Here is a 26541-nt window from a genome sequence, read left to right on the forward strand (position 1 = left end):
TGCATAAAGCTCCACGTCCTCGAGATGCTTTGCAATGGCAACTACCGCTAGGTCGTCCGCAAAACCAATCAGCGTTGTCTCCTCCGGCACACGAAAGCCAAGCACTCCGTCGTACATTATGTTCCACAGCAACGATCCCAATACAGAACCTTGAGGCACACCTGCTGTCACAATGTACTCCTTCGGCCCGTCGTCCGTCTCGTACCAGAGAAATCTGTCCGAAAAGTAACTCTCGATGAGTCGAGCCAAGTAGCTAGGAACACCCAGTTTGACCAAAGCGCCCTTAATCCAGCCCCAGTTGGCTGAGTTAAAAACATTTTTGACGTCCAGCGTCACCAGAGCACAGCATTTGCCCATGGCCATTACATTTCGAGCCAATTCCACGACCTTTGCTACTGCATCGACCGTAGAACGGGCTCTCCGAAACCCATATTGCCGCTACGAAAGACCACCCGCAAGCTCGATGAACGGGAGCAGCCTGTTGTATATCACCCTCTCCAACATCTTCCCCATGGTGTCTAAGAGACAAATAGGGCGATATGAAGAGGGCACGCCGGGTGGTTTCCGAGGCTTCGGTAGCAACACCAGCTTCTGCCTCTTCCACTGGGCTGGAAACACTCCTTCCGCCATGCACGATTCGAATGTGCTTGCGAACCACCTTGGTCTGACCTTGACCGCCACCTTCAGAGCCCTGTTCGGAATTCCGTCCAATCCCGGAGCCTTGCTGTCCCCAATACGTCTGCAGATTTCCCAAAGTTCTCTTCGGAAACATCAGGGATCGAGAAGACATCCTGCTGAGCTGCCAGTTGGGGTTCTCTTTCGTCCTACTCCTGCTGCGGGAAAAAAGTTGTAATTATTTGGAACAAGAGCCGTGGGCATGTCACCTGAGGTGATTTTCACCCGCGGATCTTCTTCATTACAACTTGGTAGGCTGTACCCCACGGATTCGTATTAGCCTCCATGCAGAGCTTCTGGTAGCATTCCCGCTTGCTTCTCCGAATGGCCTTCTTAAGGTTGCTTCGCAGATCCCTGTATTCCTTCTCACGCTCCTGGTGCTCCGGCCTTCCTCTTGTCCTGTGGGAAAGTCTCCTCGCTCGGAGACAAGAGGATCTCAAGGCAGCGATCTCCGTGTTCCACCAGTAGTTTGGCCTCTTGCCATGGTGCAAACGTCGTCGTGGCATCGTAGCGTCGCATGCTTCGGTTACACGCTGAGACAGCTGTGTGACCCTTTCCACCGCTGTTCCATCCGGATCATGGGCTCCCTCTAATGCGGCCAGGAATGTCTCCTCGTCGAAAGCTCCGATAGACCAGCCAACCGCCTTAGCCTTTCCACCTCCAGAGTGCCGTTGACTGGTTCCCCAGTTCCCAATGCGGAGGAAGATGGCCTGGTGGTTACTGTGGGTGTAGTGCTCACTCACTTGCCAAGCCATCTCCCTCACCAGTGAAGTGCTAACAAATGTCAGGTCAACGATCGAACCCGACCCTCTTCCTCGAAAGGTGGGCACGCATCCAACGTTGGCCAGCACGATCTCCAGCTCCGCAAATGACTCCAACAGAATTTGACCTCTGGTGTTCGTCGATCGGCTTCCCCACTCCAGAGCCCACGCGTTGAAATCGCCCGCAATGATTTTAGGGCAGCGGTCTCTAGCGTCCAACACCAGACTGTCTAACATCTCCTCATATTGTGCTAAGGTTGCACTAGGAGGAGCGTAGCAGCTGTAAATATGGACACCGTTGACCTTCGCCCTTATAAAACCGGCTGCCGGGGGGCCATGACTTCCTGAATGGCCTGTCTTCCGCATGCCCAGATTGCGGCGTTGCCAGACGCATCCACCGCCCAAGTCGCACCGCCGTGGTTTCTGTACGGCTCGCAAATAACCGCGACATCCACATTCGACTCTCGAATGGTTTGCGAGAGCAGGTCCTGAGCTGCCTCACAGTGATTGAGATTAATTTGTATCAATCTCATTTGCCTGTGCGGTTCAGCTCCCTCCTGTATACCGGACATCTGCTGCTTCCCGCAACATGCCGGTCGTCCACGCCCTCTTTCCCACTACATAGCATACACCGTGGATCTCCAGTGCACTCTTTGATGAGGTGGCCCTCTTCCCCACACTTCCTGCAACTCCTCGACCTATCATGCTGGCTAGTGCATGTCGCCGCAAAATGGCCGAAATCGAGGCATCTGAAGCATCTCTTTAGAGATATTTGCTCCCTGAGCCTGCACACGACCCAACCTACTCTTACCTTGCCCGCGGTAATTAACTTAATAGCTGATTCCGCCGGCAAACTAATAATAGCGGTCTGTGTGCCGCCATATGCCTTCTTCATCCTTTTTACGGCACTCTGGTCTATATCGCTAAGGTTGAACTGTTGCTTTAGCACAGCACAGATGTCCTCCCGTGAGGTGACCTCATCTAGGTCCTTGCATTCAACCACTATCTCCTGTTTCCGAGCTCTTACCTTAGCTTCCTCTCCTAGTACACTTTCCACCTGCCCGCGAAAATGATCGGCCGACTTGTTGGCGGATCTACTTAACTCCAGCATCAGATTCCCTCTCTGTGTTCGCCTGATACGGCTCACACTATCCCCCAAATCCTTCAATTCCGGGTCTGACTTCACCTTTCGGAGGATGTCGGCATAGGACATATTTCCCTTCTTGGAAATAATTATTATTTCCGGGCGGAGCTTTTTTTTGTCCTTTTTCCTCTTGTTGCTCACCTTAGTCCATTGTTCAGGCCTCCGGGCTTTGGTTTCTTCCACTTTTGTAGGTGTGTGGCTGCAATCATGAGATTACCGACTTTCGCGGGTACTCTCGCCGGCACCACCTTCTTTAGTGAAGAGGCTTTTTTCTTCTTCGGGACTTGCTGTGGTCCAAGAGGCTCGCTGGTACCGTCTCTAGCCCGTTTTCCTGTCTTCCCGCCTGCTTTATCACGGGGAGGCGTCACCTGCGTTTCCCTTGTGACCTTGCCAACTGACGCTTGGGAATTCTTTTCTTCGAGTGCCTTGATATAAGACAATTTAATGCCTCTTATCAAGGCTCGAATATTTTGGTGGATATTCCGCCTCTCCTTGATGAACTCGCACAGTTCATTTATTCGTTCCCCGAGTGTAACAAACGCCATTCCGGCATGTTCCCGTTGGCTTTCGCACCTTGCACCACAAGGAATGATGTCGATTAAGGGACTATTCGTGTTTCTTTCAGAGTCCCGCGACGAATCTCGACTACCAAAAATAACCATTGTTCTGGGTGGTGATCTCCCAAGTTTCGAACTCCTCCTAAAAGGATCCGGTCTGGACCTAATTTCAACTCCACCATTATCTCTTGTAGCATTAGATGCCACAGTAGCCAAGTTTCCCACTACTGAGGCGCTGCGGTCGTTGGATATCGACGGCCGGGAGCCCAAACACCATGTCTTCTGAGTAACTAGCCTAATATAGTAGTTACTCTCCCCGTGTGTTCGGTCAAGCTGTTAAACTTAAAGACGTTAGAAATGAGTCCATCAACCCTTCGAAATATCGTCCCATCTGCTTTGTCGGCGAACAAGCAACACCGCCTTTTCCGCATTTGTTGCATTATGAAGACTTGCATGGTATACCACACATTTTTCTTGTGCGAGAATGTCAACTGGGATCATTCCCGCCACAATCAGCCCTACATCATCGAATATGATTCTAAAAACGCTTTCGTCTCTACTAATTTGCAAAGGTCTTCTCCCACACAAGCGACGCGTATTGTAGAATGGATTTCACTACTCGAGCCATGATGAATCTCCAGCTGTATTTCGATGCACCAACATTTGACAGCATTCTTACAAATACCGCGATGACGCTGGTTGCTTTTTGACGAGTGTACTCTAAGTATCTGCTAAAGCTTAGTTAGGAGTCGGTTTAGATACGACTGTTATTCATGGTGAAAGGGTAGTATAGGTCCCAGAGCGAAACGTGGATTAGTACCCACGATGGAGCATAAAACCTGGGAAACGCCTGCTGAACCAACACCAACAGCTCTACTACCAAACCCTATCTCCAGCTCCACATGGTGACCGCTGGTAGCTCTTTCTTAACGAAAAGCTGCAGATAAAGAAGAGTCTCCCGCGCCTAAAAACCGACAAATTGTACCAACTGATCTTCCAGGTTGGGGGTTGGGTAGGGCTGACAACTCTATACGGAAAATCGAAGCTACGAAGCCACAACAGCAGCCTCGGACTGGACGGATTACCCAACGACAAACCCGGCAACGACAAAGGAATAACGATTTGCGCATTTCCTCATGGAACGTGCGCTCCTTGTACAGAGATGTAGCTGCCAAGCAGCTAGCCGATACCCTATTCTAATATGGGGCTGATGTAACCGCACTACAGGAGATGAGTTGGATAGGGATTGGTTTCCTGGAGAAGGGCCACTACACCATATATTATAGCGGTCATCCAGTAAACCATGTACTCGGAGTAGGTTTCTTTGTCAGCCAAAAATGAAACCTGCTGTTATCGGCTTTGAAAACTTAAGCAAACGCAGATTGCATAGCCGTTGCACTCTGCGCTTGCGAGGCAAATTTAGAAATATAAGCCTCATTAACGTTCACGACCCTATAGAGGAGACTTCAGAGTCGGAGAAGGATACCTTCTACAAGGTAGTAGAACGAACCCTCGAAGTCTGTCCCAGATATGATATTAAAATCATACTTGGGGATTTTAACAGCCAAGTAGGGAAGGAGCCCTTATTCAGGCGATACGTTGGCTCCCATAGCTTACACGAAATACAAATGATAACGGACTGCGGATCATTCAATTAGCAGTGTCACACGAAATGGTTGTTGGAAATACCTGGTTTGCGCTGAAAGTGGTCCACAAACATACGTGGGCCTCTCCAGCCGGGACCACTTTCAATCAAATTGACCACGTGTCGATCGAACGCCGCCATCTCTCAGCCTTGATGAATGTCAGAAAATATAGGGGGACCCACATAAAGTCGGATCCCTATCTCGTTGACATGGTACTCCGAGCTCGAATAACAACACCATCCACAATCCGCTCTGACAATCAGGTGAGAGTTAACACTGAAGCCATCCACAACACAGCCCCCCGCAACACTTTTAACAGGGAAATGGGTACCGCAATAACCGCAGTCAACAGAGATCCTGGAGATGAAGCATCAAAAAATTATCTTCACAATCACCTGAAGAACGTTACCATAAATACGGCCATAAAAATACTTGGCCCCAGCCGCAAAAAGAGTCAGAGCGGAGGGTTTGACGATGAATGTAAGCTAACAACGGAACGGGAGAATGCCGCATACCGAGTAATGTTGCATTCTCCAAGAACAGGGGCACGCGCGGAGACTTATCACGGACCCCGGCGAGCAGAGAAGCGACTTCACAGACGGAAAAAGGAAGCCTGGGAGTGCCAACAGATCTGTGAACTCGAAAAGTATAGGGAGCAACCGCACCAGGAGCGGAAGTTTTACCAACAAGTCAACAGGATGAAGCCTTACACACCTCGATGCTCATCCTGCCGAGACAAAGAGGGAAATCTGATTTCCGGCAGAATGGGCATATTGGAGCGATGAGTACTTTGATGAGCTACTGAACAACCAGAACCTCGGCGAGCTTGAAGTCCCACCACCAAATATAGAAGAAACAGTCCGTGCAATTCATCGGCCTAAAAATCGTAAATCGCCAGGAGCCGACTGAATTACAGCCGAATTGGTTAAATGTGGAGGCGACCAATTACACCAAGTGGTTCATCAACTTGTGCTCAAGGTGTGGGACAGCGAATCAATGTCTGACGACTGTCAAAGAGGCGTTATCTGTCTCATACATAAAAAGGGAGATATCACACAGTGCAGCAATTATAGAAGTATCAAGTTGCTGAGTACCATCTATAAAATATTCTTCGCTACCTTGCTAGGCCGGATAGCCCCATATGCCCAGAACATCAGAGGCTTCACTCTTCACTGTTGCAATATGGACATCAGTTGGCTGTCAACAGAGCCAAAAAAACTGTTTCGCTCAAAACGTCTCACCATAGGATCAAAGCTTTTACTGTACGAGACAATGATCTTGTCAGTCCTTATGTATTCCTCGGAGACTTGGATTCTTAGCAAGAAAAACTGCGAACGCTTGGCCCCATTTGAGAGAAGAATCCTCCGAAGAATTTTTGGCCCTCTACATGAGGATGGACGATTCCGTAGGCTACATAACGACGAAACCTATGAGCGATACCATGACCGTCTGGTTGTCGGAAAGTCTATAAGGGCAATAGCTATAGTAGAAAAAGAAAACGAGGCAGAGCCTGAGATGGTTTTGACTGGAGACGTAGTTCAGATTTCACTTTAATTGGTTTCCACTGGTTCAGTTAACTTGAGAGATTCCCGGCAGTCTGAATTTTATCTTTTAGCTGAACTGCTCGTTTTTCTTAAATTCTTGAATAAACCGAGAAATATTTACGTTAAACTGTTCCCAGGAGTAATCCAAATTATTTGTCCCCCATGGTGCAGACTTGGTACTGATGGTACTTTATCTCATGGTACACCAAGGTTTTTACCCTGGCAAAAGGATTGTAATAGTGAAGTTTATAAATAGCCAAACTCGTTTGCCACTCGTTAATATAACCTAAAGGTAGTACCTTTCATTGCCCATGAACAGCCCCGATCCTTCGAACGATGCCAGAGAATACATTTTTGAAGATGTCAGTGAATTCAAATCCGCTCCTTCGCCACCAACTTAGGCTACCAAGCCCACATTAGTTTAAAGAAATGTTCAACATTCGTCTTTCAAAAGTAATTGGAAACCTTCTTATCTAGGCAACTTTGCGAAATGACTTCATTTTTACAGATCCGCAAGGCAAAAAGTTCTCGAATAACTCGGAAGACAAGATCGATCACGGACAAGGACTTTTTTGATGACTTATATGCTCAGGCCAATCTTAGCCTACTAGTTGTCGTCGTGTAACCCCATATCAATCGTGAATATTCTCGTTTCTGATGTTATCGCACGCATTACGTCACTGATCCAACTTAACATTTTCATATCATTTACCACGAGGCGTCGTTCATTGTGTTTAGTAGTCAATCAACACTGTCAACCGCAGAAGGCAACAGGGCAAATGACACTGAGATAGATTTTGCCTTACTAAGAGACAAACAGTTTATAATTTCATAAGGTTTCAAGTTGCCTCTTTAGTTTTACATCTTCTCCTTCAGCCTTTGTCCCATTCAGAAGCGGAATCGACTAGTCTTGATCAGTTGCGCCAGTTTGCTCTGTCAATGGACTGATCTGTATGCAACCGCAAGGCATTCGAATCATCATCCAGCGTATGAAGCCACCATTGTTTCGGCCAGCCTTTTAATCGTTTCCCATCGAATTTCGATGTTCAGAACAATCTTGGCAACTGAATTCTCTTTAGCGCAAATTACGTGACCATACCATCGAAGACGGCTGTCTCGCGTTTTTTCTACGATCGGTACAACCCCATATCGCTCGCCTATATCCTCATTCAGATGCAATTAAGGCATGTTACGGCACAAGTTCAGCACAACATTTTCAACTCCATTACCGCGAGGCGGAGGTCATTGCAAGGGGATAAGATAGACGACATTGCGGTAAATTTTGGATTTGAGACTTTTAATGATACATCGATCACGTAGCTCCTGACTCCTTAGTTTTACATGTATGACTAAAAAGAGATACCTAGACTGTTAGAACGGTTTCGCCTTGCTAATCCAGGCAATGGAAGACTAAAAGCAAAAATAAATAAGTTCCTTAGGAATCTTAGTTATTCTTGAAACGTAGAAGTAGTACCTCCTCGACAAAGGAATACTTGTGAGATACCAATTTACAAGTAGTTCCATCCATTGGTTTGAGCAATTCGATTGTCCAATACCAAAATGTACAACAGCCTCTTGCATCCTCTCCTGATACGTCTTGGAAGTGCAATAATTCCTGAAATATTTCCGCTATTGCGTTTCATGTCCACAAACTAATTTTGCAAGTGAATATGTCCAGCATATCTCCTTAAGAGAATTCTAGTCAAATCAACACATAAATAAGCCTCCTCTGAATAGGAATGGAAGGACCTGTTCCGTTCGCTGCCAGGAGAACACACCGAAGATGCCATCAGCTTTGTCTTATCATTATTCATATAAATTAGAAAGCATTCCTGTTCCTACATAATTGAATTACACTAAATCACTTGAAGGATAATTTATCGATCAAGGAAATACATCCTTACATCTCACAGCGGATAGTTCCGAATGGAGAACCCGCTCCCCTTTAACGGACTCAATTAAAAGGCAATCAGGGCTGACTGGAGAATCATCAATTAAATGATGTCATCTTAACGCCGCCAACGTGCTACTTGAAATAGCTTTATTGTCAGCGATAGTCCTGATTAAAATTCTCAATTGGAAGCTCGGCACTAGCATGGCCGGCAATAACGGCGGCGTAATGAGGAAAGTCAGCTCCGAGCCGTTCCTGCACAGATCCTTGGTGCTAATATTCACACACAACTTGAGGGGACGCAGCGGGTGGCATGGCTGACGGACGTTTCAATGCTAATTACATCTGCTTTACTCCTTCAACTTTTCCACTGCGAAAAACGTGACTTGACTCTAAATCAGGACGATAGTCCGTTTTCTTAATCGGCGCCATACTTTTCTATCATCGAATGGCGATCGATAATGGTCATCGAATCTAATTGAATTTCACTCGAATTTACAGCCGCGGAAAATTTATCCGCCGGAAAATTAACAACAACCGTTGGAAGCTACCGAGCACAAGCGGCTCCTATTGTAGCGGTTGAGAAAAACGGAGCTGGAAAACTGGAAGATTTGATCATAATCACGAACATTTCGCAGAAGACAAAGTTTACTTGATAGCTTCGGCAGTGGTTTTCCCAATTTCCTAATTTCCATTCAATACGGTTGTAGAATTAATTAAGGAAAGTAAGTTGCTTTGTACAAGCAGATTATGGCCATCGATTTATTTTAGGCAAGTTTACGGAGCGATTTATTACCAGAAAACTGACTTAGGCCAATATGGTATGGCTGGGAGAGACGATGATGGAATTTTCGGGGATTTCCAAGGCGGGCTATAAATTTCCCAGCCGTTTTTAATATTGAGCCAACTATCCAAACGGAAAGGTTCCTGCGAGGAACTCTTTAAGGCAGCTGTAAGCCCCCCGATTTCGCTTCGCTAACTCGGCAGCCAGGACTAATTTGTTATTCACGCTAAAATAAATATTGTTAAAACCTGCTATGGTTGCCTCTATTATGCGTAGGACTAAGTGAAATGCTAATTTACTTCTGACTTTTCTCATAAATTTTCTTTCTCATTACAGGTAAGTGACCAATCGGCATTTGGAGATTTGATATAATTGAATGAGTGAGTAATGAAAAAGATAGAGAATAAGGAAGGGTGCATATTTTGGTTAAAGGATGTATAAATGCAAACAATATCTGCAGCAATGTCCACCTATACTATCTACAGGCAATTAGATAGACGCAAAAACTGTACAGCGTTATGGTGGGTCTTTCCCGGTAACGATGGAAATAATTTCTCCTTTCTTCAAATTTAATTCAGATTCAAACTCCTTGAAAAGCGCGCCCATGGTGTATGACATGTTACGTCAAGCCGAGACACGTCAATAAACCGGGCAATTGTCATTAACATGCATCATTTGTATACTCCACGGGGAAATGAATGCCGCAATAACCGCAGTCAACAGAGATCCTGCGGATGAAGCATCAACAAATGATCCAGGCAAATCAGCAACAGATCAGATTTTATCTTTGCGGCGAGGTACTGTTGGAATATAAACATCAGTGGCACCATCTTTTCATTGACTTTAAAGCCCCCTATGACAGCATAGCCAGGGTAAAACTATACATGGCCATGAGAGAATTCGGTATCCCGACAAAATTGATAAGACTGACTAGGCTGACCCTAACCAATGTGCAGCAGCCACGGCCTAAAACAAGGGGATGCCCTATCATGCGCCCTTTTTAACCTGGCCCTAGAGAAAGTGATCCGTGATGCTGAGGTAAATGCGAGGGGCACGATCCTCTTTATGTTCACCCAACTACTGGCCTATGCTGACGATATCGACGATATCGATTCATCCAGATCGAGCAGGCGGTGCGAGATCTTGGGCTGCACATTAATGTAGGTAAGACGAAGTACATGGTGGCAACGTCAGCGCCAAAATCGAAACCAAAAGTACGATCAACATCGAATCGCACTGGTCAAATCAAAACAATAAAGATGGGAGACTGCAACTTTGAGACCGTTGAAAATTTCTCCTTCTAGGGTCGAAAATTACAACAGATAACAACGATGACGATGAAATCCACGCACGGTTGTTGGCAGCTAAAAGGACCCTCTTTCAGCTTACAAAAACTGTTCCGCCCGAAACGTCTCACCATAGGGTCAAAGCTCTTACTGCACAAGACTATGATCTTGCCTGTCCTTATGTATTACTCAGAGACTTGGGTTCTTCGCCAAAAAAATTGAGAACTCTTGGCCGCGTTCGGGAGAAGAATCCTCCGAAGAAATTTTGGACCCCTACATGAGGATGGACGATTCCGTAGCATACATAACGACGAAATCTATGAACGATACAATAGCCGTCAGGTTGTGCATAAAATCCGGCTCAATGGGTTACGATGGGCAGGTCATTTAATCCGTATGGATGAGGATGGTCCCACCCGAAAAATCTATAAGGGCAATATCTATGGCAGAAAAAGAAGACTAGGGAGACCATGCCTGAGATGGAACAATGGCGTAGGTGAGGACGCCAGACAGCTTTTAGGGATATCGAATTGGTGGACCTCGGCGCAAAACCGGGATGTCTGGAGTTCCTTATTAAGGCAGGCCTAGACCGGACATGATAACCAACCGGTCGTCAAGGTCGTCAAGGCCTTTACATGAAATTGACGGTGCCTAAGGCATGCAGATCCCGGGCATAATAAGGAAGCCCATATTACAAAGAAGGAAGAACTCAACGCACCAGATCGCGTTCTGTGTGCGCCGGGAATGTTGTTAATTCGACTGACAGATGCGACCACCGCTGTCCTCCGTGGCGTAGTAGGCCTTGACAAGTAATTGTAAAAAAATAATAATAATAATAACACAAATCTCTGGTGCAACAAGGGACGGTGAGATATTGTACCCGCCCGTTATTTCGTAGTAGAAGCGGATGATGAAGAGGTTCATTTCTTCAGTCCACTTCATCCGCTGCCTACGCGGACCTGATCACCACAGATTGTGGCAAAACAGCTGCAGCAGTCGGAGCAATGCTCCTGGTCATCGTGGCGCCCAGACGTCGAACCGCCCCACGATTAGCGGTTTCGACGCCGTGGTGTCCATTACGGAGCCCGACCCAGTCACCAAGTCAGACGGTTATCCGTACCGGATCTTTAATTCCTTCTTCTTCTCATAGATGGATTTCCATTTTATACCTAACTGCCAGATGTGGGGATAGCTTCCTCAATGAGTAATCTGCAAGACTGCAAAGTTCCTCCTAGTTTCCTCACCTACCCCTTGAGACGCTGCAGTGGCGTACAGCCATTCTGACTGAAACTATCCATCCCTCCTCCTTTCACAACGGGCTACGGCGCACAGTCTGGTTTAAACCATGCAGAAGTACACCATTCTGCATACATGCTCGATGTTATAGGGAGTTCTTGACGGATTCACCCATTAACCTACCACCGGCCACCACCACCAGCGCCCCCTTACTTTTTAAGTAGGTAGGATCATCCGGGCCTAAATGTTTGGAACTTAGTGCTAGTATTAGGTAAAATCCGGCTTCTGCCGAGATTGTGATAATTCGGGAAAAAATAATAATAATAATCGCCGTAGCCGGTCCCAAGCCTGGTTATGAAAGGAGGAGGGATGGATAGCTTCAGTCTGAATGGCTGTACGCCACCGCAACGTGTCATAGGGTAGGTGAGGAAAGTGCAGGAACTTTGCGCTCTTGCAGATTATTCACTAAGGAAGCTATCACCACACCTGGCAGCTAGGGATAAAATGCACCACCAAAAATGAATCGCCTGACTTGGTGACTGGGCCGGGCTCCCGTAATGAACAGCACAGCGTCGAAACAGTTAGTCGTGGGGCTGTTCGACGTCTAGACGCGTGTTCGACTTGAGGTCATCGGCGAAACTGATGACCGAGACTCGATGGGGGCAGAGGCGGTGGCATCAACAACACCACGCCGCACTGCAGGCAACAGTTTCAGCACTCGCCGAAGCACTCTTCTCCACCGTCCAGCTAAGGTTTCCGCTGAGGTTCGGGTCGAATTCCAAAGACCGTGTATAGAATTCTCGGATATGGATCCTTTGCATAGACCAGGTATTCCCAGGCTCTATGCATCTCAAGCAAATCAATGATGAGATTGCATCTCGGTTGTGTGCTGATATGTCGCTGCTGCAACTACAATCACTTGTGTATTATGGTGCAGTTACGGCTGTCAGATTGCACAGTCAGAAAATTCGCTTTCGCTTTATTGGTTGGAGTGACCGAATATATCCACCATGGAAAATTCGTCTGGAAAGTCGACGGAAATCACTAAAGCAGGACACTGCTAGGCTGATTAAAATCAGCGCTGGCAATGCCAGCAGGAAGAATAAAATTCAGAGCATCTGCAGGAACTATGCCATCCGCCGTGAAACACCCGTAGTTGAAATTCTGGACACACTAAAGCAGAAACTTTCTGTCGTATGCAGTCGGTTACGACGATATGGCGAAAATCATTCCAGACTTGTCCAGAAAGCAACATACGCGAGGAACTAGCGGAGTTTTTTGAGATCACTCAACGAATTCCAACAGAGCATCCAGACAGTGCAGTTTTCGGTGATGGAAGCGGACTTTGGGGTTACCCGAAGGCATCCCCATTCCACTATGCCTGGCATGAATTCTGTGGATGTTACCGAAGAGGAAGTTCGACTAGCCATAAGCAGCTCGATGAACTGGCGGGGCTCAGGTCTGGATCGGGTGCAGAACTTCTGATACAAAAAGTGCACCAGTACAGTGCACACAGCATAAATGAGGTTATGAGTCGGCCGGAAGAACTTCCACCGCAGGCACAAGGCCGATTACTTGCTTACCAACCCTCTCCAAATTGATAAGGCCAATTTGCACCTCGAGACCAACAACATTCTGTCCGAGGAACAGAAGGGCTGACGAGTCGGTTCAAGTGGTTGCAAAAAGGAACTCATTATCGACTCGGTGGTTGTAGGACAAGCAACTAGAGGCCAAAGAAACCTCTTTACGTGCTATATCGATTATGCCAAGGCTTTCGATAGCGTCCAGCATACCTGGCTAATCAATGTCCTACATTTGTATCGCATTCTTCTTCTTTTTCTTCAGCCTTTGTCCCGTTCACAAGCAGGGTCGGCTCGTCGGGATCGTTTTCGCCATTTGGCTCTGTCGAATGCTTGATCTGGGTGCAATCTCGAGGCTTTTAAATCCCCATACAGCGTACCAAGCCACCGTTGCTTCGGCCTACCTTTTGGTCGTTTACCATCTACTTCGATGTTTAGACCAATTTTGGCAAGTGAATTCTCGTTAGCACGAATTGCGTGACCATACCATCGAAGACGCCTCTCTCGCAATTTTTCCATGATCGGTGCAACCCCATAACGATCACGAATATCCTCACTTCGGATGTGACCAAAACGTGTCACGCCACTAGTTCAACTCAACATCTTCGTCTCCATTACCGCAAGACGCCGTTCATTGTCTTTTATAGTCGGCCAACACTCAGAGCCTTTTTTTTTCCCGATGGAAGGTGGAAAGCTTCAAAAGCTACCGCAGGCTCCTGCCAAACGGTTATGTGGGACTCTTACCCACTAAAACCACCTCCTTCTCCTTCCACTCTCCCCGCGGGACTCCCATTTGGTATTACGTCGCGGGGCTGAATCAGAATTTATTCTGCGCTCATGTCAACATTCGTGTTCCTCTCGCGTTCATTCTTTCGGATGACTTCCCCCTGCCTAAGCTTCTTTCCGATGGCTGTAATCACTTTTTCAACTTCGGTCCATATCCCCTTGGCTTTCACCATAAGCTCCATGATATTTTCGGGTGTAAAGTGCTCCCCGGTTGTAGCTTCTAATGTAACCCTTTGGGTTTCGAATCTGGGGCAGTGAAAAAAGACGTGTTCTGCGTCCTCTGGAATGTTTACACACTGTGGGCAATATGGCGAATCATCGCGCCCAAATCGGTACAGATATGCTCGATAGCCTCCGTGTCCGCTCAAGAATTGAGTTAGGTCGAAACCTACTTCGCCGTGAGGTCGCTCGATCCATTTCCGGATATCCCATATGATTTTGTGAGTCCAACGGCCTTTTTCTGACTCGTCCCACTTCTCTTGCCATTCCGCGACAGTTTCAGCTCGTGCGAACTGTCGCCGACGGGCAGGAGATTCTCCGGTGAGGTACGTGCGATCGTAAAGTCGTTTTATTTCTTTCGCCAGAATCTCAATCGGGATCATTCCTGCTATCACGCAAGCTGCTTCATTAGAAATTGTTCTGTAAGCGCAACATGTTCGGAGTACACTTATACGATACGCAGCTTCAATCTTTTTTTTATTTATTATGTTTTCCAGTGCATCTGCCCATACTGGGGCTGCATACAGTAGGATCGAACTGACCACCCTTGAAATAAGGAGTCGACGGCTCGGCCTTGGGCCACCTATATTTGGTAGCATTCTCGCAACCAGCGCTCCGATGTTATATGCCTTGGTTGCTGCACCCTCCACATGCAATCTGAAATTCAACCTCTGGTCAATCATTACACCTAAGTACTTAAGTGCAGGCTTGGAATAAATTGTTTGCATTCCAACTTTGATCTTCATGGAAGTGCACTTTCTCCGCTTGGTAATAAGTACTACTTCCGTCTTATGCTCTGCGAGCTGTAGACCAGCATTCTCTAACCAGGATTTAATCTCATAGACTGCTTCATTTGCATAGAGCTCGGCTTCCTCGAGAAGGCGCGCAACAACCGTCACACCAATATCGTCCGCGCCTGTCGCCCTCTATGATTCTGAGTGTTGGCCGACTATAAGAGACAATGAACGGCTTTTTGCGGTAATAGAGACGAAGATGTTGCGTTGGACTAGTGGCGTGACACGTGTTAATCACATCCGAAATAAGGATATCGCATTGATCACAAACTAATAAAGTTTTTGGCGACAGTCATGGAATCTTGGCACACCACTTTATCAGTGCCTTTATCTGAGGGTGCCAATACCTCAGAGCCTATCCATATACGCAGAGGCACCTTTCAGGCGGGTTCTTTGAATCCCGTTTGGTTTTGGATGGCACTGAACCCCCTTTCATGGCCACTGAATAATGCTAGAGGGCATGGTTTTGCAATAAAGTATGACCTATGTTCTAAGTGCGAAATGACACATTTGATGTACTTAGATGACATCAAGTTATATGCTGCTACTGACGACCATCTTAGAAGTCCGTTGCGAATAGTTGACATGTTCAACCGTGATATTCGGATGGAATTTGGATTAGACAAGCCATTCGCAAAGGTTATCACAAGCCATATACCGGACATAGCATTGGTGATCTCCACATCGAAGCTATGAGCGAGACAGAATTCTACAAGTACCTAGGAATTCTGCAAGGAACCCGTGCTCGAGTTAGTGATCTGAAGGATGCTGTGCTGTCCAAATGCCTGCAACGTGTGAAATCGCTTCTCTCGAGGAAGAATAATATGAATGTATACGCTATACCTTCACTGGCTTATGCATTCGGAATATTGCCGTAGACGAAGACCGATCTGGAAAACGTTCAGGGGCCGATACGGGCAACTATGTCCAAATTCCGAACGCATCATCCAAAGTCTGCCGTGGAGCGGATGAACCTGGCTCGTGACATCGGAGGTAGGGGCGTGGTTGACGTGGCGGCACAACATCATCGCCAAATCGACTCGCTGCGCGCTTATTTTTACAGCAAAGTGCAGACTAATTCCTTGCGTATAGCTGTCTGTAAGGCAGACTGTGGACTTAATCCACTTCATTTGGAGGATCGATCTTTCAATCTTCTGGGTGGGATGAAGTTGGACCACGAGCGGATCGATGAATGGAAGTCGAAGCAAATGCATGGAAACACGTGAATAGTCTTTGGCAGCCATTTGCCGATTTGCATTTGTCGAACAGATGGCTGTGTGCTGGGGAGCTCTTTGCTGATCGGACGGATTCATGTGTGCCATTCAGTACGGTGTGGTCGCCATCCGAGCTTATAAAAAGTTCATCCTGAAAGAACGGGTGGAGAACGACCAGTGCAGAATGTGTGGTTCGACGTTAGAGACGCTTGACCATCTCATTTCTGGCTGTACTAGTATGGCACCGGTGATCACAAATCTTGCATACAAGCATGGGTTGATCACGGGAACATGTCCGGTTTACCGATATGAGCGTCAAGTTCTAACTGATCGCCATATTCCGCACAACAAGCCTGACGTACTGTTGGTTGAGAACTCGGGAAAATTATAGAAGAAAGGAAAATCACAAGCACTCAGATCGAACATTAAAATCATTGATAAATCTTTCGCCCGTCAACCTGTTTATATGCTCAGACGTCAAGAAGAGATGAAAATAGTAGGGCCTCGTATTATCCACTTTTTTCAATGAAATTTGTAAGCCCCACGGTTTCGACAAGGATTTTAAAAAATTATAATGTTATGAAATGATTTAAGGGAATTATGATGCATGAAATATTTCCACAAACTTGCAAAATATGGTTCCACTAAGTGGAATTTTCGACTTAGAAGTTGAATTTTTTATAAGAAATTGACGGGGACACCAATTAAAGTCAAAAAGTTTGAGTTGGAGAATAATTCGGATTGGAGAGGTTCGACTGTATATTAAGTTCTGACAGTTGAGTTCGCTATTTAGAGTAATTAATGTGCAAAAACAAACGTTGGTTATTTGGAATTTTTCGCCATTTGGGGGCTCGTCATTTCGAGAGTCTACTATATATTTATTCTGCTAATAGACACGGGACAATCATAAACCAATCTTCGCATGAAAGCACGACATGTTATTAGCATTCCACTTAATACGAAGCTAACATCATTAAATTGTTTTCATCGTGAAAAGTTTCAAATTTCTCCCGCCATTTGTTTAATTCATTCTCTATATACGAGAATTTTACTCATGTAGTTGCCCAGGCAGGCTTTTGCCCAGGTCCCATCCACTGAATTGTGAGTACTACGCCGACCTTGCCAGACCAGCTGATGCCGGTGGTCTCGGGCCGTTCTCACAGTGCGTGCCTGTGTGAGTGCGGCCATTGTATCCCAACAGCGATTTCGCCGCACTCTGCAGCTGGAAGATGTTCGCCGCGAAGAGACGTGCTCGAAAGTGCGCTGCTGCTGCCGTCGCTTCCGACGTTCTCGTTCTCGTCGTCGCTCCAGAAGCTGTGCCGTGCCCGAGATCGCCTCGCGAAACTCCTCGAAAAAGTGTTTTCTGAAAGGGAAATCCGACCGCGCCTTGGACAGCCGCGTTTCCGTCTTGTTTACGTGCAAAGTGTGACATGTGTTGAGTGCGAACGCGAAAAGTGCTGGCTGCTGCAGAGACGCAGGAATCTCGCCCAAGCAAAAGGTCAGAAAGCAAAAACAAAACGATCGCAAGAGGTTGCGACCCGCGGGCGCAGGCAGCTCCGCGGATGCTGGGCCCGTGCAGGTGCAGTCTCCGCGAAGCCGCCCGCGGGGCCCAGTTGGTGAATTAAGACGCGCCCGGAATTGTGTGTTTTGCATTGTCGCCGACCCCGATCGGGCCTGGCAGTGAAAATTCAGCTAATTCCCGTCAATTGGTGGCGGCCGCGCAGGGCGCATGAAAGGCAGCGCACAAAAGTGACAGCTCCTTGACGTAGAGAAATCGATAAAGGTGTGTGTATTCGGCGTAGCGAGCTAGGGCGAGTTGTGCCCGGACGCGTGTGTGGTGGTGAATTCGCTCGAGGTCGGTTGACAGTCGGGTCCCGATCGGATTTGTTTTTGTTTTTTTGTTTACAATGGGAATCGCCTTCGCGACTTTTGTCGCTTTTCGACTGGACCGAAACCGTGACCAGGAAATTTATGCAAAATTGGGTTTTTGCCTTTTGCTCGCTTTTGTTCCGGTCCCGATAGTGCGTGGAGCGTCTGCTTCGCGCGTGCAACTCGTCTCCGGTCGCCGCCAAATGCGCACAATTTGGTGCTTTTCGGTGGCATCCGAAGATTCGGATGCGGTGATGGCGTCGCTTGAACTTGTCCACATGATTCTTGTTGGGAGTCCTTTTGACAGCTGCCGCGCTCCCCAAAATTAGAAGTGCAATCGCTTTTGGAATGCTTTCTATTTTTGGAGCGATCTTTTGTCATTCCCGGCCGAGATTTTTTGCTGGAGAATTGTGGATGCGAGAGCGCTGGACTGGTGGCTCGCTGCCCTCGAAAACCTGTTCGCCGAAATCTGCAGTTGGATGCTGCGGGGTGAGGACCGATTAAGTGCTGAGGGAATCTATAGCGAATCTATCGGAGTGCAAGCCACTGCTCCATATGCGGCGGGTTCAATGCACTGTGGGTAGCTTCCCAGCCCGCGGTTGGAGCCCATGAAGTGGTCCACCCTCTTTTGTGACTATAAATTGGATTCTATACGCACCGCATGAGGGGTTTAAAGCTAAATTTATGCAGACCAAACACTGCGGTGGCGACATGCGGATTTAAATGTGTTTCCCATGGACTGTAAGCTGTTATCCTGCCTCGGGGCTGTCGGTATCTCACTCAGAACTTGACATAAATTATATCCAAGTTTTCCTTCTGGCCTGGGGCTCGTCTCATCCTCAAATTAATTGAATAGTTTCACTTATCCTGCTGTTTACATATTAAAGCTGTAATTTGATTGCTGTTTTCATAATTCACGAGCTCCTTAATATTGAGAGAGATTTCGTCGTCCATACCTAGGAGCCCACGTCATCGATCCTTGACTGCGGAATCTCTCTTTCGCAAGGTTTTCTCAAGAATTAGACTTTCTTAATTTTTTTGTGCCATAGGAACCTAGGATTCCCATTTCTTTGCCTTGCTAGGAAAACCTTAACATATTCCTGTGTGGGACGACTGCATCACAATATTTTTCCCGAGGATTTAGTGTTGGCTTCGCCTACATAGTCAAATTCTCCGTGGGAATGTTTTCTTGTGTAGTTCAAGATAATTTAACCGAACTGTGCCCGCACAGATCATTCAAGTATTCTCTGCTTGTCGTCAAAGGCGACTAAAAAGGATAGAAATTTGTGGGCTAGTAATCTGCAAATTTCAAAACTAACGTCAACATCAGCTCGGATAGAGGCTAACCGCTCAACTACGACCTTTGGTTATCAAAATTTATTTGTGATGAGTCTCTGGAATTTCGACTGTATCGCCTGATGACATTTTGGAAATAACTAAAATTGACATAAGAGAACTTGTACCAAATGTCAATTTTCTAACGAATCTGAGCTCCGTGTCTGTCAAAATTCAACAAATGTCAACCCTTAATTGACAGTTTTTTTAGTTTGGGAACGAAATGAGACTTTCGTGTGTGAATTGCAACTATTTTCGCATTGGAAGCTAAACTTATGCGTTTCTTCACTTTCAAATTTCGAAATTCGTGATTGCGAAATACTCTTAAGTTCCTAAAGCTATTTTCTGTAAGGTTCTTGATTCTTTTGTTTGCTTCATTAAATTATCGTTCGACGAATTTGTCTGATTCCTTTGGGTGCTTTTTGAGCGCAAAGGGGAATTTGTTATTCAGTAGGAGGTGGGCCTCCTATTTCTTGTTTGCCTCCCTGTGTGCTTAGCGCAGGTTAGACCTACAAAGCTATATGGAAGGGGATGCAACGGTACCCCCTGATAAGTTCTGATAGCTGGAGACAACCTATGTCTGGTGCAAGCATGGAGGTGTCTAATTCTAAACTGGTATGGGAATGTCTTGAGAGACTGAATACACTCGGCCCGTCCAAAAAGGTATGGATACTTTGGGTTCCAGGCCATGCTGGGTTGGAAGGCAACGAGGCAGCGGATGAACTAGCCAAAAAGGGAGCAGGGATGCCTTTACACGGGCCAGAACCCTTCTGTGGAATCGGAACCGGTTTCATGACTATGAAAACGAGGAGAAACGGTTGACGGAACTATATTGGGGGGGCCTACCAGGGATGGAGCAGTCCAGGGTGCTTATTGGGGGATACGAACCCACGCGTACAAAGGATTGCTTAAACCTCACCAAAAAGAAGCGAAGCTTCATAGTGGGAATTCTCACTGGTCATTGTCGGCTGAACTATCACCTAGGGAAGCTAAGGATATCTACGTACACTGCCTGCAGGTTTTGTGAGGAGGAGGACGAAACCTCTATGCACGTCCTGGGACAGTGTCCGGCACTTGTGCAAAGTAGGTCGATACATCTGGGAGAACACTTAATACCAGATGCAAAGCTGAAACATCTGGAAGTGGGGAACATACTAAAGTTCCTAACGGTTATAGGCCTGCTTGAGATACTATGATCAATAGGTACACTATAACCAGTAAAAGGGGCACAATAGTTCTTTAAGGACGCGGTGCGACTTTCCCTTAACAGAATAATAATAATGGAGGTGTCTGAGCCTGCACCTGGCGACGATGAAAATTTCAGTTTGCTAATTGTTACAAACGAGAAGAGATCGCTTTGAAATGCGCATGTGTCTCCTGTTCCTCATCCGCAAAACAAAATGCCCAAAACGTGTTCCCCGTGTGATGACCCTGCATGCCAACAAGCTGAATCTCTCAATGTCAAGAGAATCAATCTGGCTAAACAATTTCTACCTCTATCAGCGGAGATAACTTGGCAAAGGCCCCGGAAATGAATTTGTACGATAAAAACACCAAATACAGGCAGTATTCGGCTTAAGTTGACAAAATCCACTCAATTGGATGGAAGAGAGTATCATATCAAAGCCCAGAGGTTCACAAGAACTGACAGTGAAAACAAAGAGGTCGAAATACCCAAGGAGTCAGTTATAATTGGAAAAACATATTTCAAAGTAGATCCCTTCGAAATGAGGGAAAGACAGTGCTATAACTGTGGGCACTTACGACATATTGCTAAGATGTGTAAAGCATTCAAAAGCAAATGCTTAAACTGTGCCTCATCCGAAAATAGCGATGGTGTAACTTGCACAAAAAAAAAGTATTTTATGTGGAAGCCTGGAACATAATGCAAGTAATAGGGACTGGCCTAAGTGGACAGAGTGTAAAAAAGCTATTAACATTGTCGCCGTAAAGAATATCACCATCAAGGAAGCGTCCAAATCGATCAGAAATTATTACACGCCTATTGACAATGACGTCGAATACAAACAAGGGTCCAGTGTTTGAACATCGTGCCTGTCCCTCCTGTATATGAGTATCAACAACTATTGCGTAAAGTGTTGCTGGTATTTAACAAGCTGCACGAGAGCCACAGATGCCTAGAAATTTCAGACGAGATACAGTACATCAGAGTTACGACAGAAAAGTTGAACAACTCTAGCAGCGTGCTATTCATGGAAAACTCCGCCTTTCGCAACGGAAAAATCTTTAGAAAACTCAATTATGATACTGAACATGAAATATTGCAGAAACACTAAATCTTAAATTCCCCTCCCCCCCAGCTATTGCAAAGATAGTAGCTAAAATAATCCTTGATTTGCTTGCTTGATTGACAGAGAGTAGGTTGGCTTCCGCTCCGAATACACCTGCACTGACTTCATCAACACTCTGTGGATCATTTTGAAACAATGCGTGGAGTTCAGATCTTCGCTTCAACTGTTCTTCATTGATTTCGAGAAAGCTTTCGAAAGCGTGGACAGGGAATGTATCTAGAGTGCTGTACGCAGGGGTGGTGGCATTCCTGAGAAACTAATGTCTGTTATCAGAGCGATGACGTGGGCTGCATCGACGTAAAATCTCAGAGAACTTTGATGTTCAAACCAGAGTCCGTCAGGGTTGCATCCTGTCATCGATAATATTTCTTCTTGTTATCGGTGACGTTTCTTATGCTGTCTTGTTCGGAGGATGTAGAGGAGTTCAATGGACGATGACATTTTTCCACAAACACCTCGAATATCCTGATGACATCTGTTTACTCTCTCAGGGTCATAGACCTTGAAAATATGGCTCTTATGTTGGAAAGAGGGACATGAAGAGTTTAACAGATGACAAACACCATTTTCCCCATCTGCATCAGTGGGCAGAGCACCGAAGGCGTCGATCAATTGGTTTCTGCGGACGATGACAGAACCCAGATCCGCTTTTGCTGCCTTGTCGAAAATCTGGAAATGCAATCATCTCAACACCAAGATTAAGTTGAGACTGTTCTGTGCTAGTCTTCTTTCTGTGTTGCTATATGAGAGTAGCACATTGAAAGTGAACCCCACTGTTGCTCAAAAGATCAAAGCCTTCGTAAACACCTGCCTGCGTCGTATCATCGAAGTACGCTGACCTGATACTATCCCAAGCGAAGAATTTTATTGGCACTCGTACGCACTGTGATCGGAAGACGGAAGTGGCAGTGCATATATCACATATTAAAGAGGGGCAACGATCGCGCGTAGGAGTAGTTGACGCCGTATACCTCATCAAGGGGTAAAATGACAACCATATAAAACGGAGAGAAATTGGTGGCAACCTGCAAATTTCAAACTACAACGTTCGATCCTTCGTCAAGGAGTATATATATTCCAGAAACCAATCCCAAATCAATTTCGAAAACTGGAAAAATATTCCGCTCTTCTTGGAATAGATTCCTCAGTCGGAAAATCTCACAACGTTAATAATTAATTCACCTTGTTTGAAATTTACATTTCAATTCGAATATTGCTCCGCCACATGCCTCTGCTCCTAGCTGAAACCAGAGGATCCGCCGAAAAAATCCACGCCGTGGTTATCTGGCTGTAGAGGCTGACTGGCAAGCAGTAAAACGCTAACTCCTCTTCTCAACCAAGGCTACCCCTTTGAAGGAAAACTTCAGCCTGGCTAAATGCCGGCAGGCCTGTCAGGCACACTTCATTCAGCTTTGCTGTCCCACTTACCGACAGGAGCTCCATTCATTGCTCCTTCAGCCGAGAGCAGGAGCCTGTGGCCAGAACGTCAGCGATGGTCTCAGGGGACTCCTCGTACACAACCACAAGCACATGGTTGAATTTGGTGTCCCTCGCCAAGGCAAGGTATACCTCCATTTGGGGCAACCAAGCCTCCGGGTTTGGTCACCAGAGCGGTGCCATTCTTACTTCCACGATAATTACGAGTGCAAAAGGTACTTCACCATACTTTCTATCGCTGTTCATCTAAAAAAAACCAAACCTAAAAATTTAAAACCTGGAATATGCCGCCGTGGCAATGAAATCGCCTCGCAACAGTTCTCCCTGTCCTTCAGGCGGACAACCAAAACCGCAAAGAGAAGGGGATCGGAAAAAAATTTGAGCTCTCTCTCTCTTGTTTTATTTATTTAAAAATGTCCGTGTTAAACTATAATTCTAAGGATAAACAGAACGTTCCGCTGACTTAAAACGAATTCAAAGAGACACGCTCCGCCTTCTTTTTTGGCAACGCATTTTTTGTCTTGGATCTTCTTAAGGCGATAGAACTCCTAATGCTTCGTCGAGCACGGATACGATGGAATAGAGTGAACGTGGGATGATGACGTGCTCGATGGCTTTCACTCTTCGATTGGTAATTTTGATGACTTCTTCCAGAGTCACGAAAGGAGGCCAATTCAGTGACTTTGATAATTTTTCTTCAATTCGACCAACTGTTGATCACCACGAGCCTAGGTAGCCAACTCGCAGGTATCGTACGGCTAGAATATGGGGAGCGTGACGTTAGCACCGAGCAACTCGAATGAAAAATTGGAATATACTCCGCGGGCGACGACCGCTAGGAATCCAATCTAGAGTTCCCTTTCTTGCAGTCCACGCTCCACTGTGCTTTATTGTCGTCGTAGCCACTGCGCGCCCTTATTGCTCTGTCGAGTGTTAACAGGGATGTACAAGGGGTATCGAGTAACGCTCGGCCACAATCTGTCCGTTGAGAATATTGTGTCATACCACGCAACATGTCGTCGTTCTTCCACTCTTCCCTGGCTAGAAAGCCCACAACAAAATTTCTCTCGCAAATTCTACTTGCACGCGGTGTAATCTGTCGCGAATGCCCAGAGTTCCCAATATCGAGACTCAGGTAGTATGGCCGCACTGCAGACTTTAGCGTATTTAATGTGGAGGTGCGAGGGGATAATATCCAGGAGTACATTGAGTTGCAGTCTATTAAAAGGTTAGCCTTCTTTGCTGCGATGGTGGATGTCAAATGTTGTAGTTCTTAAAGTGGAGCTGAGCGGTCGTTCCCTGCTCTCGCTTACTTTAGTTTGACCACTGTTTAGTAGCTGGAACTCAGGTCCGAACACAGAAAAGCGTGCAGGTCCTTCCTGGCGAGATCTTTTGATTTGTCCAGATCAGTGTCTCTTGTACTGTGGAATAAATTGTAATGTGCTGTGGGACCCTTTGATGGTCCGGCCTCCTCCAATCCAAACCTCTCGTATTCGTGTAATATCGATGTCGTCCTTTAGGAGGAAGACCGGCAGGTAAGCTGAGGCAGATTAATCTGCACTATCCTCAATGCGATCTGCTTGTGTAAGGAACCGTCAATTTTCATCTCCCCCAATAGCTCGTTGGCAGCGTCAACTAGATCCAACTCGTCGTCCGATATCGCGGAGCCCAAAAACTTTCACCTTTGCGTTCCTGATGCTGAATCGCACTTTATAATCCACCATTTCAAGTTTTAAGCGAAGGCGCAAGGATTGGACGAGTTTGTCCTTATTCATGAGGATTTTCGGGAACCACATGCAAGTGACCGGTCTTTTACGTCCTTTCACGCGTCCTTGAAATCAGCGATGAATGGTGCGAGAAAGTCCCTGGAAAATTAGTCCTCGTATGCTATGACATGCTGCCCACAGACAATCTGGGAGGAATCAAGGCAGAATATGCATGCTACGGCTGGCATCGACTCTACTGCCATCGGCAAATATCGTCTTCTGGTTGGATGCTAGCAGCTCGTCCTCCAACGATGCGCCTGACATTAACATCTCTTCTTCGTCTATCATCAGTTTGCTGATTTTTAAATTGGAATGTAAGTCTTGACCCTATGGGTACCCTGGAAAAAATTTCCACCCTGTCTAGCCCAGTCACCAGGGTAAGAGTCTTGCTTGAAATTGAATGTACCCAAGGTATTCACAGTCCGCACGTTACAGACTACAGTCCCCATCTTCCTCTGATTCCTACACATTCTCTCCACTACCTTTCTCTTTAAGACGTCATAGGTGTTTAAGAGAGAGTGACCGCCAAGAAATTTGTTCGGGGTTGAAAAGAGAGACCTCTCCTCGGAGTGTGTTGGATTGAAAGCGTATCTTCTGTAAAAAAGTACCCAATTTCTTTACATTGAAGAATATATGTGCAAAGTTTAGTTAAAATCGGTTCATCAGTTCCTGAAAAACGCACCCTTATTTCCTATTATAAAGCCTCCATCGACTACCCCGTTGAACGAAGCTCATAGCTGCATGGCACATCCTTCCTCTGCAGCAAATGGTGCAGAACATTTCAGCAACTTTTAATTAGTCATATATTAATCATGGAATATTAAACGAATAAAATATGCAGAATTGTCGCTTATTAACCCTTCGCTGTGCCGCAGACCTCACATGGCCGCATAATGAAAAACTCCCACAATAATATTCCAATAAATTATATTACAATTTCTCCGCCATCTATTATTTCAAAGTGAAATTAATTATCAATGCAATTATGGAAAAAATACATAATGGGAACGCAAACCACAAAAATAATTGAAAATTTATGGAAAACATCTGCCATTGGCCGCTTTATGCGGGTGTTGTAGTCGTCACCGAGGTTTGGTGGCGGTACGGAGTGCAAAGCTAACGACAATCCGGACAAAAGCCCAGCCTTAACAATGGAACTCCAAAATAAAATGTAAATGAGCGAAAATAGAGAAAGAAATAATTAGGGTGGGAATTTGATTATGGAAGTGACAAAAATTTAATAAGTAGTAGTTTATCATAAATTTGCGAGCGAGATATAAAACCATCGGGGCAGAACAGTGGATACTGCTGAGGGTGGCCGAGGCCGTGGTTGGGTTTTTGCGGGGTCAATGCGTGCAATGGGTAATTTATTCAGAGCGCACAAAGGCTACTTAAAGCTGTTTTATGATTTATTTCATTTGATTGCATTTTATTGTGTCATTCTGCCTTTCCACGATGCTAAAACAAATAGCACGGATACGAGTGTATCTTTCATTTTCTCTCAGCTATTTATCACTGAGCCACGTTCTAATGGGCCAGGCTATTATAGGTCTAGTTATTATTCAGAATGCTATGAGAGTTTTTATGACTTTGTATTTGCTGATTGCTTAGAATTACGATTTTATGTTGGGGGAAATGGCATTCAAGTGATTCTGAGAGGCAGCTTCAAGTATAATTATTCCTGAGCGGAAAAATAATGCAGTTC

The 26541-nt window shown here is 46.0% G+C and overlaps 1 protein-coding gene across 6 annotated transcripts in view; it reads left to right on the forward strand.

Moving 5' to 3' along the window:
• The window catches only part of LOC119656717 (tyrosine-protein phosphatase 99A), a 588033-nt gene that overhangs the window by 371714 nt on the left and 189778 nt on the right, over positions 1 to 26541 (forward strand). For 2 of the 6 annotated variants that reach the window (XM_038063244.1, XM_038063243.1), the window contains exon 1: positions 17282 to 17615. The exons of the other annotated variants lie outside the window; for them this stretch is intronic. The gene's annotated coding sequence lies outside the window, so the exon portion shown is untranslated. Of the gene's footprint in view, positions 1 to 17281; positions 17616 to 26541 lie in introns of those variants that run through there. 6 annotated transcript variants of the gene reach the window in all.

The sequence above is a fragment of the Hermetia illucens genome, chromosome 5 (assembly GCF_905115235.1).
Source record: "Hermetia illucens chromosome 5, iHerIll2.2.curated.20191125, whole genome shotgun sequence".
In the NCBI taxonomy this organism is placed as follows: domain Eukaryota; kingdom Metazoa; phylum Arthropoda; class Insecta; order Diptera; family Stratiomyidae; genus Hermetia; species Hermetia illucens.